Source organism: Bubalus bubalis, chromosome 4 (assembly GCF_019923935.1).
Source record: "Bubalus bubalis isolate 160015118507 breed Murrah chromosome 4, NDDB_SH_1, whole genome shotgun sequence".
In the NCBI taxonomy this organism is placed as follows: Eukaryota; Metazoa; Chordata; class Mammalia; order Artiodactyla; family Bovidae; genus Bubalus; species Bubalus bubalis.
In genome coordinates, this window is record NC_059160.1 from 26,465,353 (window position 1) to 26,479,425 (window position 14,073).

The following is a 14,073-nucleotide window of genomic DNA, read 5'->3' on the forward strand; positions in this document are numbered from 1 at the left end:
TCATATGGCTATTATAAAAGCAAAGTTTATATGGAGAAAAATCAGTACATCTGTTATTTTTTTTTAAATAAAAGCATAGTTATAGTAGATCACAAATATACTGAAATCCATTATACATTTTCTTTTAACCTGCACCTTACTGTGACATGTAAATTGACTTGTTTATGTTAATAGCAGCCATTTAGGAGTAAATTCCCAAAGTACTGCCTGATAATTAGATTGGGCATAATTCACACACTGTATGTTACTTTGAAAATGGGCTTCTTCAAAAAGGTAACAGTTAGAATAGAATGTGTACCTCCGAACTGTCTCTAAAAGGATTCTTATTACACAAAACCACACGTACAGTGTGGCAAAGATAATGTCGGCACTTAATGCAGAAAAATAATGCAACATGTTCTTTTTGGTTCATTTACTGCCATATGCTGCTTGAGTAATGAAAACCTATTTGGTATAGAGACAGATGTGGGTGTACTCTGAAAATTCCTAGTCAATAATGAAGCTTTATATTTGCTATTTTGGAAATGACTACTAAGTGTTCAATTATGAAACATCCCCAGATCATTAGAAAATTTCATTTGATCTGTCCTCTCTGTAAGGATTTGAGGAGGACTTTTGGTTTTCTTTTTTCATTACCCAGTTACTGTGTAATGAAAATTCTTCCAAATTTGGAAATGCCTAATAACTATGCAGTTCTGATAATACTAAATTAATTAATATTTAAACATTTTATCTCCATAAGAGAATGCTATTAAAGAATTACGGGTTGCCAAAATACTCATATTTATCATTAGTTTATATGATATCAAACAGAACTGTGAATTAAATATTAATTTAAATTATTCTAAAATGTATCAAAAATTCTATTAATTATCTAAATTATTCTAGGTTGTGGGAGAATCTGGAGTACAAATAATAAACTTTATCAATATTTAAACAGAAGTGAATTAAATAACTTATTTAATATTACTGAGAAGCAATGTCTACAGCTCAAATCTGAACAAATAAAAGCCATGTTTTGCTGTTTATTTTGTGTGATTGCAGAAGACAAACTGGTTCCAGGATACAAAAATAATTAGAAGCAAACAGGCAAATGATAGCAAATATGTTATGAATATGGACTTTTAACTTTTTTGGTAGGTGATAAATAGATTTTATGCCAGGATAAAAAAGTATTGTCCATTTTTTTTTTTTTACATAGACTCATCCAATTATTTACTAAGATTTTCAGATACTTAGGCTGACTTGAGCCCAAATTATGAACCTAGGCTTTTACATTTTAATTTAATTTTGAAATTATCTGTCCATTAAGCACAATTGTGTGGAATTATACCTTTTGCTTAATTTAACCTCAACCATGTTTTCTTATGGTCAAATTTTAATCCACACAGTTTTATAGCTACATTCATTGAGACAATATCTTCCTGTTTTATACAGTTTATATACATTAAAATATAATGAAAAATAGGTACATGAATGTAGTCCCCAAAGCCTCATACAACTAAAAAGAGTCATTGATAAACTTGTCATTGATAAAAAGGAAAAATAAGCCAATTCACAGTGGTACTTTGCTAATAACAAATTTTAAGTAAATATCAAAAAGCAATGAAGTCAAACAAAGACAGTGTTTTACTAAATGGTTAAAAACCTAATTGAAGTCTTGGAAATAGAAGCAACACCCTCTTTTCTTGGTTATCCCTCTTCCACATATATTACAGGAGGTATTGTCTGAATTGGAAAGAATCTAGGGCAAAAACCATGTGACTAAGGGAACAGGAATTCTGCACTTTAAGTTTCAAGTGTCAGAAGCATGTCTTGCCTGTTGCAATCTAGTCCTAGATTATAGAGTCCTTCCTACAAGATGGCCAGAGGAAAATGGAATTTCTCAAGCCACTGGTTCCAGCTCTAGGATCTTGAGGTGGAGTAGTATGGCATTAAGGAGCAGACATAGACACAAGTCAAATAGAATCGTGTTAGATGGGGGCTCCAGGATGAGATTGACATGGATGGTACCAAGTAGAAATGAAGAAGAAAATGGAAGGAGACGTTAAATGAGAGTTTTAACCCCTCAGGTTTGATCCTCTCTCTTCCTTTTCTTTTCTTTTCTCCTTGTGTATGTGTTAAATCGCTTCAGTCATGTCCAACTCTTTGAGACCGCATGGACTGTAGCCTGCCAGGCTCCTCTGTCCATGGGATTCTCCAGGCAAGAATACTGGAGTGGGTTGCCATGTGGGGAATCTTCCAGACCCTGCCATCTCCTGCATTGAGGTGAGTTTTATCCTGTCTCTAAACTTTTCTTCTGTCCTTATCAATCCCTAAAATAGTTTGGGTTGGACAGGAGTGTCGATGTGATTGGTTTCAAGGGAAGGAAAAGAGAAAAGAACAGTTGGCCAAATGGTTTTTTTCCTATTTTTCTCCTCATGGCTAGCTTTGCTTCACTCAAGGATGCTCTGCTTCCATCCCCTAACCCACATCCCCATTTCCAATCTTTGTTCTCTTTCCCTGAGCTTAGGGTGGAAGGAGCCAGAGGTGGTGATTCATAGAAGACAGTCTTTCTGCAATCTTTCTTTTCCTTCAATTCTCCTGGCTTTTAGAATAAGAGATAAAGAACATGTAAATTTTCTTTTCAACACTTGTGTCTCCTTTCTATCTTTGACTTCAGAATTGTGCATCTTGTCAGTCTAAACTCTGCTGCTATACTATGGCTTGGATTTGAAGTGTTGAATGTATGAAGTACCTTCTGGAAGAGAAATTTCTGGTCCTACTCAGAGCTGTATTATTAAATAATCTCTGCCTTTTTTGTGTGTAACCCAAATAAATACTGCAGCCCCAAGGAGTCCAATCTAATTATGACATGATACTCAAAGAAATACAATCTAGTAACAAAGGGAGTGAAAAGAAATCCAGATCTTTCCTTTCACTTCACAAAAATCATGAAATCTTATTTAAAATTCCAGGGCTGTCCCTGGCAGTCTAGTGGTTAAGACTCCTTTTTTTTCCATTACAGGGGGAAACAGGTTCAATCTGTGGCTGGGAAACTGAGATCCCACATGCTGCATGGCGTGGCCAAATAAATAAAGAAATAAAATAAAATAAAACAAAATCCACAGTTCCACTCTTTAAATCCATTTACCATTATTCTTGTTCTACCACTTTCTCACTTGCTACTTTGATTCTTCTTTCTCTCTACCTCCAGACTTTCAATTCCCAGCCATAAATTGCCTATGGTAGGGCATTTTTCTGTTTCAGCGTTTCTCTTTCCTTCAAACTTGGTCTGTGTTCTCTCTCTCCAGTAAATTTCTACCCTTTCTTTTTGTTTTCTTACCCTTTCTGATGCAAATTCAATGTCTTACCTGATTCTTCTCTACAGCAATGCCCCCAAGATGGCTGATAAAGCTAGAGTGGAGATGAGGAATGGGCCTGGAGAGGTGGGGAGAAATAGGAATTTAAAGATGCTCTGAGTATTCACACGTAATAATTTTTGCCCTTATTTTAATATCTTTAATTACTTTCTTTCTCTGGTATCTACTTTTCAATTTCAAACATATTCGAGTGTCTTATCCTGAATAACTCTCCCAAGTTTTCTTAAAATCCAATCTTTCAACTTAATCCTCAGACTCAGACAACCCATAAAAATAGCTCACTCATGCTGCCCCCACTTCCTAATCTTCCTGTTTTAAAAAATCCCATTGAAGTCTGGCTTCAAGATCTGCTTAGATTACCAGTCACCAGATTTAATGGCCTTTTTTTCAGGCCTTACTCTACCTGACATTCTGAAGTATTGACTTTTTTTTTTTTTGAAACTTTCCTGTTTTTGTCTCCTTAAAATATTTTGTGTTTGTTTCTCCAATGACTTTTTCTTAGCCCTCTTCTCTTCTCTTCTTACCATACACACACTCCAGAGGGTAATTTCAGCCATTTTCTAGATGAGTCCCAAGTCTTTAGCTCCAGCGAATCTTAGCTAGAGAGTTATCAGTGGTCCCTTCAAGTCTAATGAAAGGCATCAACACCTAGGCAATAGGTATGTGTGTGTGTATGTGTGTTAGTCTCTCAGTCGTGTGCAACTCTTTGTGACCCCATGGACTGTAGCCCACCAGGCTCCTCTACCCTTGGGATTTTCCAGGCAAGAATACTGAAGTGAATTTTCCTTTCCTTCTCCAGGGGATCTTCCCAACCCAGGGATTGAACCCAGTTCTCCTGCATTGCAGACAGATTCTTTACCATGAGTCACCAGAGATACCAAGTTTTATATTTACATTTATTTTCTCAGGCTTCACTGTCCCCCTGAGTTTCACCCATAGGCAATCTGCCCATCTTCTCCAGGGTGATGGACTCAACTGCTTATTAATATCTATAGGTAAATCTTCTTTAGATTCCTTAAGTTTGGTCCTTCAGATCCTTAGCATTTCCTTGAATTCCTTTCTCCATCAAAGCTATATCAAATTCCTCCCAACTGCACTTTCAATTAAGGGCATCACTACTATCCAATGGATCACAAGCATAATTCACAATGGTTTCCTTCACCACACAAGCCATACCAAGATGGCACCAAGTCCTGATAATTCCTTGGAAACACTTCCTTTTTATCTACTATACTTGTCATTTCATTCTTCGTATGTTTTTCTGGAATATCACCTTTTCCTCCCACATTTCATTCTAGATTTCCTTCTATAATTCATTTACATATTGTAATCAGAGTCATCTTTTTAAAGCCCTGATCCAATTCCATGCTCAAATAAACACATTTGATGGCACCTTATTGCCTTGAGCAGAGGTCACAAAATCAAAGACCCATAGGAGCCAGAAAAGGAATATAAATCAGTGAAGCAACTTGGATCAGGAAACAGCTGAGATGCATGGCCACCATGGAGACAGCTGTCCCTCAGCTCTCGCCATTTGTTGTCATGGGGAATCGCAGGTCCAATATCACCAAATTTACCAAGAGAAAACAAAAATTGGAATTTGTTTAAAGTAAAATCCCTCAAATTTAAATAATTGGCTGTACTTATTTAAAGGAAGATTTAGGAAAAACTGTCAAGAACTATGAGGGATCAGATGCTCTATTGTCCTACATTTTAGCCTGCTATAGTTTCATAGATGCTGGTGGAATGCAGGAGAAATTAAAGACTTTGTTACTCATAGTCATAGAAACAGCAAGTGTCAACATCTCTCCTGGTTCCTGGAGCCCAATTGCCAAAAGGTGACATGAAGAGGGTCATGAGAAACCTGCACACATAGTAGGTTGTGTTAAAGGAGAGAAACCCTGGACTTGAACCTGAATATTTTATACTGGGCACTTTGCTTGTCTGTCCTCTACCCTAGAAGGAAACACTGGCTCTAGCTTCCAGCTCTGTTCACTATACAAATATCCTTGTAAAGCTAGGGGAAACAGCATGACAGTGCCTCTGCTTGTGTGACATACAGAGATACGTGAACGCCATGGAGAACTGTCTCTCAACAACAACAATAACAACAACAACAATGTGTTTTTGCAGTAGATCTGATCTACAGGATATGTCTGTGACTTATGGTATAGAGAAAGGTTATTAAGCGACAGCCTCCAGGCTGGTCGTTTACTTCTCTAAACAAAATTTTATTGGAACACATATGTGTCCCTTCATTTACATGTTGTCTATGGCTTTTTTTGTGCCACTAAGACCAAGTTGAATAGTTGTAACAGAAACCAAGCTTGAAATATTTACTCTCTGACCCTTTAAGAAAAATAGCTACTTTTTAATTTATTGACCAATGATGTAGAGGATAAAATGTTAGCACATCATCTAAAATACTTGAATCAAACACTTGAATCAACAATTCATTCACTAAACAAAAATATTTGAAGAGTTTACTACTATCAGACATGGTACAAGATGTTGATGGTGCTGAAACCAAAAATATGGTTCTTATGTTTCAGGGGCTTCAGACCCAATGAAGTAAACACAACAGTGAAAATGATACAACATGGACTTCCGTATAGCAGCTGTAGACTTATGGGAGTCCATAGAAGAGGTGGACTTTACTGGTGGCTCAGTGGTAAAGAATCTGCCTGCCAATGCAGGAGATGTGGGTTTGATTCCTGGGTCAGAAAGATCCCTTGGAGAAGGAAATGGCGATCCACTCTAGTATTCTTGCCTAAGAAGTCCCATGACAGAGGAGTCTGGTGGGCTATAGTCCATGGTATTGAAGAAATGTTGGACATGACTTAGTGACCAAACAACAACAACATTAGGAGGGGCACCTATGTGGGCTGGGAGAGTCAGAGAAGCATCCTACAGGAGAGAGTCCTCAAAGATGAGGAGGCTTCCCTAGATGCAGAAAGAAGTAAGAGCAGTCCAAATACAGGAAACTGAGTATACAAAAGCTTGGAGATTTAAGGAGGAAGATATCACTGGGCCAGTGCAGTTGGTAGAGAAAAGGCAGCAGATGCAAAGAAACGCATTGGGGGTGGGGAGGGAGGCCTGGGTAAATAAGTGGGGCTAGTTTGTGAAAGGCTCTGACTGTTTTATGGAGGCGTTTGTTGGGGAAACAGTGGAAACAGTGTCAGACTTTATTTTTGGGGGCTCTAAAATCACTGCAGATGGTGATTGCAGCCATGAAATTAAAAGACGCTTACTCCTTGGAAGGAAAGTTATGACCAACCTAGATAGCATATTCAAAAGCAGAGACATTACTTTGCCAACAAAGGTATGTCTAGTCAAGGCTATGGTTTTTCCACTGGTCATATATGGATGGATGTGAGAGTTGGACTGTGAAGAAAGCTGAGCACCAAAGAATTGATGCTTTTGAACGTGGTGTTGGAGAAAACCCTTGAGAGTCCCTTGGACTGCAAGGAGATCCAACCAGTCCATTCTAAAGGAGATCAGCCCTAGGTGTTATTTGGAAGGAATGATGCTAAAGCTGAAACTCCAGTACTTTGGCCACCTCATGTGAAGAGTTGACTCATTGGAAAAGACTGTGATGCCGGGAGGGATTGGGGGCAGGAGGAGAAGGGGACGACAGAGGATGAGATGGCTGGATGGCATCACTGACTCGATGGACGTGAGTCTGAGTGAACTCCGGGAGTTGGTGATGGACAGGGAGGCCTGGCATGCTGCGATTCATGGGGTTGCAAAGAGTCGGACATGACTGAGTGACTGAACTGAACTGAACTTGTCCTGAAACAATGAGAGTTTTTGAAGTAGAATTATATGGTGGTGTTTGGAAGTCAGTGAAATTGCAGGTAAAAAGGCCTATTAGGATAAAGTGACAAAATAGTGTGATGGAAAATAATCAGCCCCAGAATGAAGCAGCAAGGGCAGGAGCGGCGACAGTGAGCTGTAGGAAAAGAGAAGAGAGGACAGGATTAGGTATTCACATTTCCCCCTGTACCCTGTGCTCTAGCCACATCAAGTTATTTACCGTTCCTTGAATTAATTAACTTGGGGCTTCCCTGGTAGCTCAGCTGGTAAAGAATCTGCCTATAATGCAGGAGACCCCAGTTCAATTCCTAGGTCGAGAAGATCCCCTGGAGAAGGGATAGGGTACTCCCTTCAGTATTCTTGGGCTTCCCTGGTGGCTCAGACTGTAAAGAATCTGCCTTCAATGTGGGAGACCTGGGTTTGATCCCTGGCTTAGGAAGATTCCCCTGGAGGAAGACATGGTAACCCACTTTGGTATTCTTGCCTGGAGAATCCCCATAGATAGAGGAGCCTGGTGGGCACAGTCTATGGGGTTTTTCTGTGTGTGTGTGTGTGTGTGTGTGTGTGTGTGTGTGTGTTTGGAGCAAAGTGAGGTCTTTACATACTTGGAGTCCACACCAGACTATAATCAACCTAAGGGCAGATGACATACCTTGATCATCATTACAGTCTTAATATACCATGAAATTCTTGGTACTCAGTGGATCCTCAGTACATACCTGGTGAAAGAGTGAATGAATGCACTCTTACCTTCCTTCTTCCTCACTCATTAAAACTCAACTCAAAAAAAAAACTTCTCCTTAAGAAGCTAAACTCTCCTTTTTCTCCTGCTTCTTTCAGCAAAGTATGGTGCTACTAGAGTAGATTGCGTTATTGTATTAAATCCAAGGGAATAGTGATGGCGAATTTTAGAAACCAAAAGGAAAGTTGTATTCTTTTTCCTATACCTAGTGCCTGGGATAGTATTTAACACATGTTACATGCTGCTGCTGCTGCTAAGTCGCTTCAGTCGTGTCCAACTCTGTGCGACCCCATAGACGGCAGCCCACCAGGCTCCCCCATCCCTGGGATTCTCCATGCAAGAACACTGAAGTGGGTTGCCATTTCCTTCTCCAGTGCATGAAAGTGAAAAGTCAAAGTGAAGCCGCTCAGTCGTGTCCAAATCTTAGCTACCCCATGAACTGCAGCCTACCAGGCTCCTCCCATGGGATTTTCCAGGCAAGAGTACTAGAATGGGTTGCCATTGCCTTCTCCAATATGCTACATAGCCATTGTCTAATTAATGTTAGTAAAATGAGCATGTATTTAGACTTTAAGAGGTTGATCTCTGAAGAATCAATCATCTTTCTAAACAATTCAGACTGATTATTCATCACTCTATTTGGTAATCCAATCCCTGATTTGGTTTCAACTTTGATATATCTTTAGCCTGACAACAATTTAACTGTTGGACTGTATAAGCTGATCATAGTGTCACCATTTCTGTGCCTGATCAAATGAGTAGAAGTTTAATATAGTGTACATTTCAGACAAATTGGATGGCTAAGAAGGCTAACAACATGAAGGCTAAGAACCATAACAACAAAAAATAAAATCAGTTGCTTGTTTGTATTATAATTGTATAGGCACTGTTTTAGCTACATCTGCAAAATTAGAATGATATTAAGTTTTTCCCGAGTGTAAAGAATGAATAGTAGGTGATTAGGGGGTATTTTGGACTTACAGTATCTTTTGCCAATAGTGGTTTGAAGATTCTTGATGCTGCTGCTCTATGCTTTTATTCCCCTCTGAGAGCACTCCATTTGCCTCATTAACCATAGGACTTAAATTAATATGAATTATTGAAGCTATTTTTGTTGTCTGCTTTTTAAAAACCATTTGGCTTAAACATCATTGTTCCTTTCAGAGAAAATGTCGATTAACCCTTTCTGATGATTGTTTAAAAAAACATAATATTGCCAGTTTTATTCATTGCTTTAAGACAGAATTAATCATGAAATATAACTTAATTAATTATTGTAACCCTTCTTCCCACTTCCAAAGGAAGGAAAGAAGTGCTATGAATGTACAAGGAATGGAATTCTAGGGGATCACCATATTTTTTTTTACATTGCTCTATTTCTTTCTCCTTTTTGTCTTTCTTTTATGCATCCTTCCTCTTCTTACCTCTCTTATCATGTGACCATCAATCTTGGATTTCTTGCTTCTGAACATTAAAACTAACATAGTCTCAGATGTTCAGCCACAAGAAGAGTTTGGGAAATTTTATAGTTTGTTTCATAGTGTAACTTTGGGTGTTAGTTACTAAAAGTGTCCAACTTTTTGCAACCCCATTGATTGCAGCCCACCAGGTTCCTCTGCCCATGGAATTCTCCAGGCGAGAATACCAGAGTGAGTAGTCATTCTTTTCTCCAGGGGATCTTCCCAACCCAGGATCCAACCCAGGTTGGATTGGGTTGGATTGTGTGCAGAGTCTTTACCATCTGAGCTACCAGAAAAGCAAGTCATTCACAATTGCAGAGCTAAAGAGCCCCATTAGGTACTGTTTGAGTTAGATGTATAAGCTGGCTGGACCCCAACTGACAACCATTGTCAAGATCTATGAATCTCCAGGGTGAGTAAACCAGACAGATGGGGGACATTACATACTGACTCTTAAATATATATATATATATACACACACACACACACATACATACAATAGATATATATACACACACATACATACAATAGAATGGGAAACAATAATAAAATGGGAAAGACTAGAGATTCTTCGAGAAAATTAGAGATACCAAGGGAACATTTCATGCAAAGATGGGCTCAATAAAGGACAGAAATGGTATGGACCAAACAGAAGCAGAAGATATTAAGAAGAGGTGGCAAGAATACACAGAAGAACTATACAAAAAAGATCTTCACGACCCAGATAACCATGATGGTATGATCACTCACCTAGAGCCAGACATCCTGGAATTCGAAGTCAAGTGGGCCTTAGGAAGCATCACTGCGAACAAAGCTAGTGGAGGTGATGGAATTCCAGTTGAGCTATTTCAAATCCCAGAAGATGATGCTATGAAAGTGCTGCACTCAATATGCCAGCAAATTTGGAAAACTCAGCAGTGGCCACAGGCCTGAAAAAGGTCAATTTTCATTCCAATCCCTAAGAAAGGCAATGTCAAAGAATATTCAAACTACCACACAATTGCACTCATCTCACACACCAGTTGGACACGACTGAGCGACTTCACTTTCACTTTTCACTTTTCACTTTCATGCACTGGAGAAGGAAATGGCAACCCACTCCAGTATTCTTGCCTGGAGAATCCCAGGGACAGGGTAGCCTGGTGGCCTGCCATCTATGGGGTCGCACAGAGTTGGACACGACTGAAGCAACTTAGCAGCAGCAGCAGCATCACATGTTAGTAAAGTAATGCTCAAAATTCTCCAAGCCAGCCTTCAGCAATACGTGAACCGTGAACTTCCAGATGTTCAAGCTGGATTTAGAAGAGACAGAGAAACCAGAGATCAAATTGCCAACATCCACTGGATCATTGTAAAAGCAAGAGTTCCAGTAAAACATCTACTTCTGCTTTATTGACTACGCCAAAACCTTTGACTGTGTGGATCACAACAAACTGTGGAAAATTCTTCAAGAGATGGGAATATCAGACCACCTGACCTGCCTCTTGAGAAATCTGTATGCAGGTCAAGAAGCAACAGTTAGAACTGGACATGGAACAACAGACTGGTTCCAAATCGGGAAAGGAGTACATCAAGGCTGTATATTCTCACCCTGTTCATTTAACTTATATGCAGAGTACATCATGAGAAATGCTGGACTGGATGAAGCACAAGTTGGAATCAAGAGTGCCAGGAGAAATATTAATAACCTCAGATATGCAGATGACACCACTCTTACAGAAGAAAGTGAAGAGAAACTAAAGAGCCTCTTTGTGAAAGTGAAAGAGGAGAGTGAAAAAGTTGGCTTAAAACTCAACATTCAGAAAACTAAGTCATGGCATCTGTTTCCATCACTTTATGACAAAAGATGGGGAAACAGTGGAAACAGTGAGAGACTTTACTTTTGGGGACTCCAAAATCATTGCAGATGGTGACTGCAGCCATGAAATTAAAAGATGCTTGCTCCTTGGAAGAAAAGCTATGACAAACCTAGACAGCATATTAAAAAGCTGAGACATTACTTTCCCAACAAAGGTTCATCTAGTCAAAGCTATGGTTTTTCCAGTAGTTATATGTGGATGAGAGAGTTGGACTATAAAGAAAGCTGAGTGCTGAAGAATTGATGCTTTTGATCTGCAGTGTTGGAGAAGACTCTCTAGAGTCCCTTGGACAGCAAAGAGATCCAACCAGTCCATCCTAAAGGAAATTAGTCCTGATTATTCATTGGAAAGACTGATGCTGAAGCTGAAACTTCAATACTTTGGCTCCCTGATATGAAGAACTGACTCATTTGAAAACACCCTGATGCTGGGGAAGATTGAAGGTGGGAGGAGAAGGGGACGACAGAGGACTAGATGGTTGGTTGGCATTACAGACTTGATGGACATGAGTTTGGTTAAGCTCTCGGAGTTAGTGATGGACAGGGAAGCCTGGCGTGCTGCAGTCCATGGGGTCTCAAAGAGTCAGACACAACTGAACTGAACTGATATATACATTCATGTCTGGGTGTGTTCCCATTACACATCTGCTTACCTGATCACATTATCTTCTCCAGTCAATTGTGCTGACTGTTTCTTTCATGCCTGAAATACACTTTATGGGAACAAAGATAAAAGTCACTGCTTTAAACTATACACCCTGTCTCCAGAATTCTCAACTTGGAAACGCTTAGGTAGGAATGATTCAGAATTTTGTGTCAAACCTGCTCACAAAGGAGAAGTATAAAGAAATGAATTTTGACTCTATAATAAATTATCTGTCTAAACTTCTGAACTAGTTATTATGCTTCTCTGGAGCCTCAATTTCCTCAAGAATAGAAAGTGAAGTTTTATGAAACTTAAATAGGATAATCTATGTAAAGAGCTTAGAACAGTGTGGACACATGGTACGTCCTCAATAAATGTTAGTTTTATTTTCTCTCATGAACCTTAAAGAAACTTGAATACTCCTGGCTTCTTGCTGACTTCCAGAGCAGTCAGCAGACTCTGTTAATTTTCAGCAGACTTCTCTCAGTCTTCTAGAATTTTCTGCTTTAGTCTGCAGATACAACATGGGATCCAACCATATTTAAACACTGAAGAAAGGAAGGAGAGAAGGAGGAAAAGAGAGGGAAAAAATGGGATGAGGGAGGGAGGGAGGGAAAAAGGAAGGAAGGAAGGACAGAAGGAAATACCTTTTTCTTACAACCTTTAAGAGTCTATTGTCAAGACAGTTTCACCAAATAGTAATTAGCAAACTGTTTTAAAATTTGTTCAAAAATACAGATGAAACAGACTATGTTTGAACACATTGCAATATTGTGTCATGTTTATCTTTACTCAGTTGATTCAACAGTTGGTATCACCACCCATCACTTTATCAGTATGCAAATCTTGGTTTTCCATTTCCAATATGTGTATTTTAAAAACGTATATTAAACATTCCCTTGTGAATAGCACAGTGTTTCTCTTATAATATTTTTAAGATATTTTTGCTTAACCCTGAAATTCTAGTGCTTTTATAACACTGTAAAATCATTTTATATCTTATTATGTAAAAACAATGAAAATATGCCAAAGCTTCAGTATTTCTTCCTGTTCTAAAAATGAAGGTTTTATTCAAGAAAAGTTAAAAATGAATATTTACCCATAATATAATATAGAAAGGAGAAGCAAAAACAATTGTCAGGACTTTTAAAAATTCTCATGATTATTTAATATGACATTTATAAGCTTTCTGTTATTCCTGTTGTGGAGAATGCTACAATGAGGAAAACCACAGTATGAACCATGAGACTGAAGCAGACTATTTGATTTTAGTTTTGGATAAATAAAATACCAAAATCTCATCTACAAAAGAGACACCTGGTTGTATTTTACAAAAGCTGTGTCTGTATAGCAGCTCATAAATATGTCTACATTTAATATTGATATGATTTTAAAATTACTTCCAATTTATTTTTATTTTTTGACAATGATACCAGCCAAGCTGAAAGAGTTACACAAAGTTAAAATAGGCGCTAGAAGACACTCTTCTATTCCTCCTGATGGTCATTGATATAATTAACTGCCAGCAGCAAAGTTAGATATATATTCTGTGGCCTTGAACGTGAGTCCAGCTAACTGGCCCCGGTGGGGCTAATGCCCATGACTTTGCCTTTTTATACTATACTTAATAGTACAGAAACATAGATTTTGTTTGGCTCCTAAAGGATTAGACTGTTCTCTACCTAGTCTTCTTTCAGATACCTATGCCAATTTTTTTTTTTTTCTTTTCTCTCAGTTTTCAAGGAGCTAAATTTGGCAATAATGGGTAAATGCTGATTTTATAAACTTTAAAAAAAAATCCTACAGGCAATTTTCCTCCCTCTCTAGGAACAAAATATCAGAATACTAGAGAGAAAAATGGAAATGTCCTAGCATTCCTAGAGGAGGTTGTTCTTTATGCTCCCTTTAGGCTAAGAAAGGAGATGCTATTTCTTATTCCTATTCTTAAAAAAGAGAGAGAGTGCAAAGAGTAGATCAGGGGAAGCTTCCAGTTTTTCAGTCTTGTTAGTGTGCCCTTCCCACAACTACAGGGCCCTCACATCTCTCCTCCACCCTTTTTTCTCTCACTAGCAACAATTTCCTGCGGACAGACACTGATAGTGAAATAGGGTCACATTTGGAGACAGGTGATGTATGTTAATATCCACTCTGGACTAGCTGGGATCACCAATTTCAGTCCCTATGAACTA

The 14,073-nt window shown here is 38.6% G+C and overlaps 1 long non-coding RNA gene across 2 annotated transcripts in view; it reads left to right on the forward strand.

Moving 5' to 3' along the window:
* The first annotated feature begins 2,211 nt into the window (after window positions 1–2,211).
* Window positions 2,212–14,073, forward strand: part of LOC123333207 — a 61,634-nt gene continuing 49,772 nt past the window's right edge. The window contains exon 1 of one of the 2 annotated variants that reach the window (XR_006550404.1): window positions 2,212–2,268. This is a non-coding gene — a long non-coding RNA (uncharacterized LOC123333207). The remainder of the gene's footprint in view (window positions 2,269–14,073) is intronic. The other variant, XR_006550403.2, reaches the window with a different exon arrangement.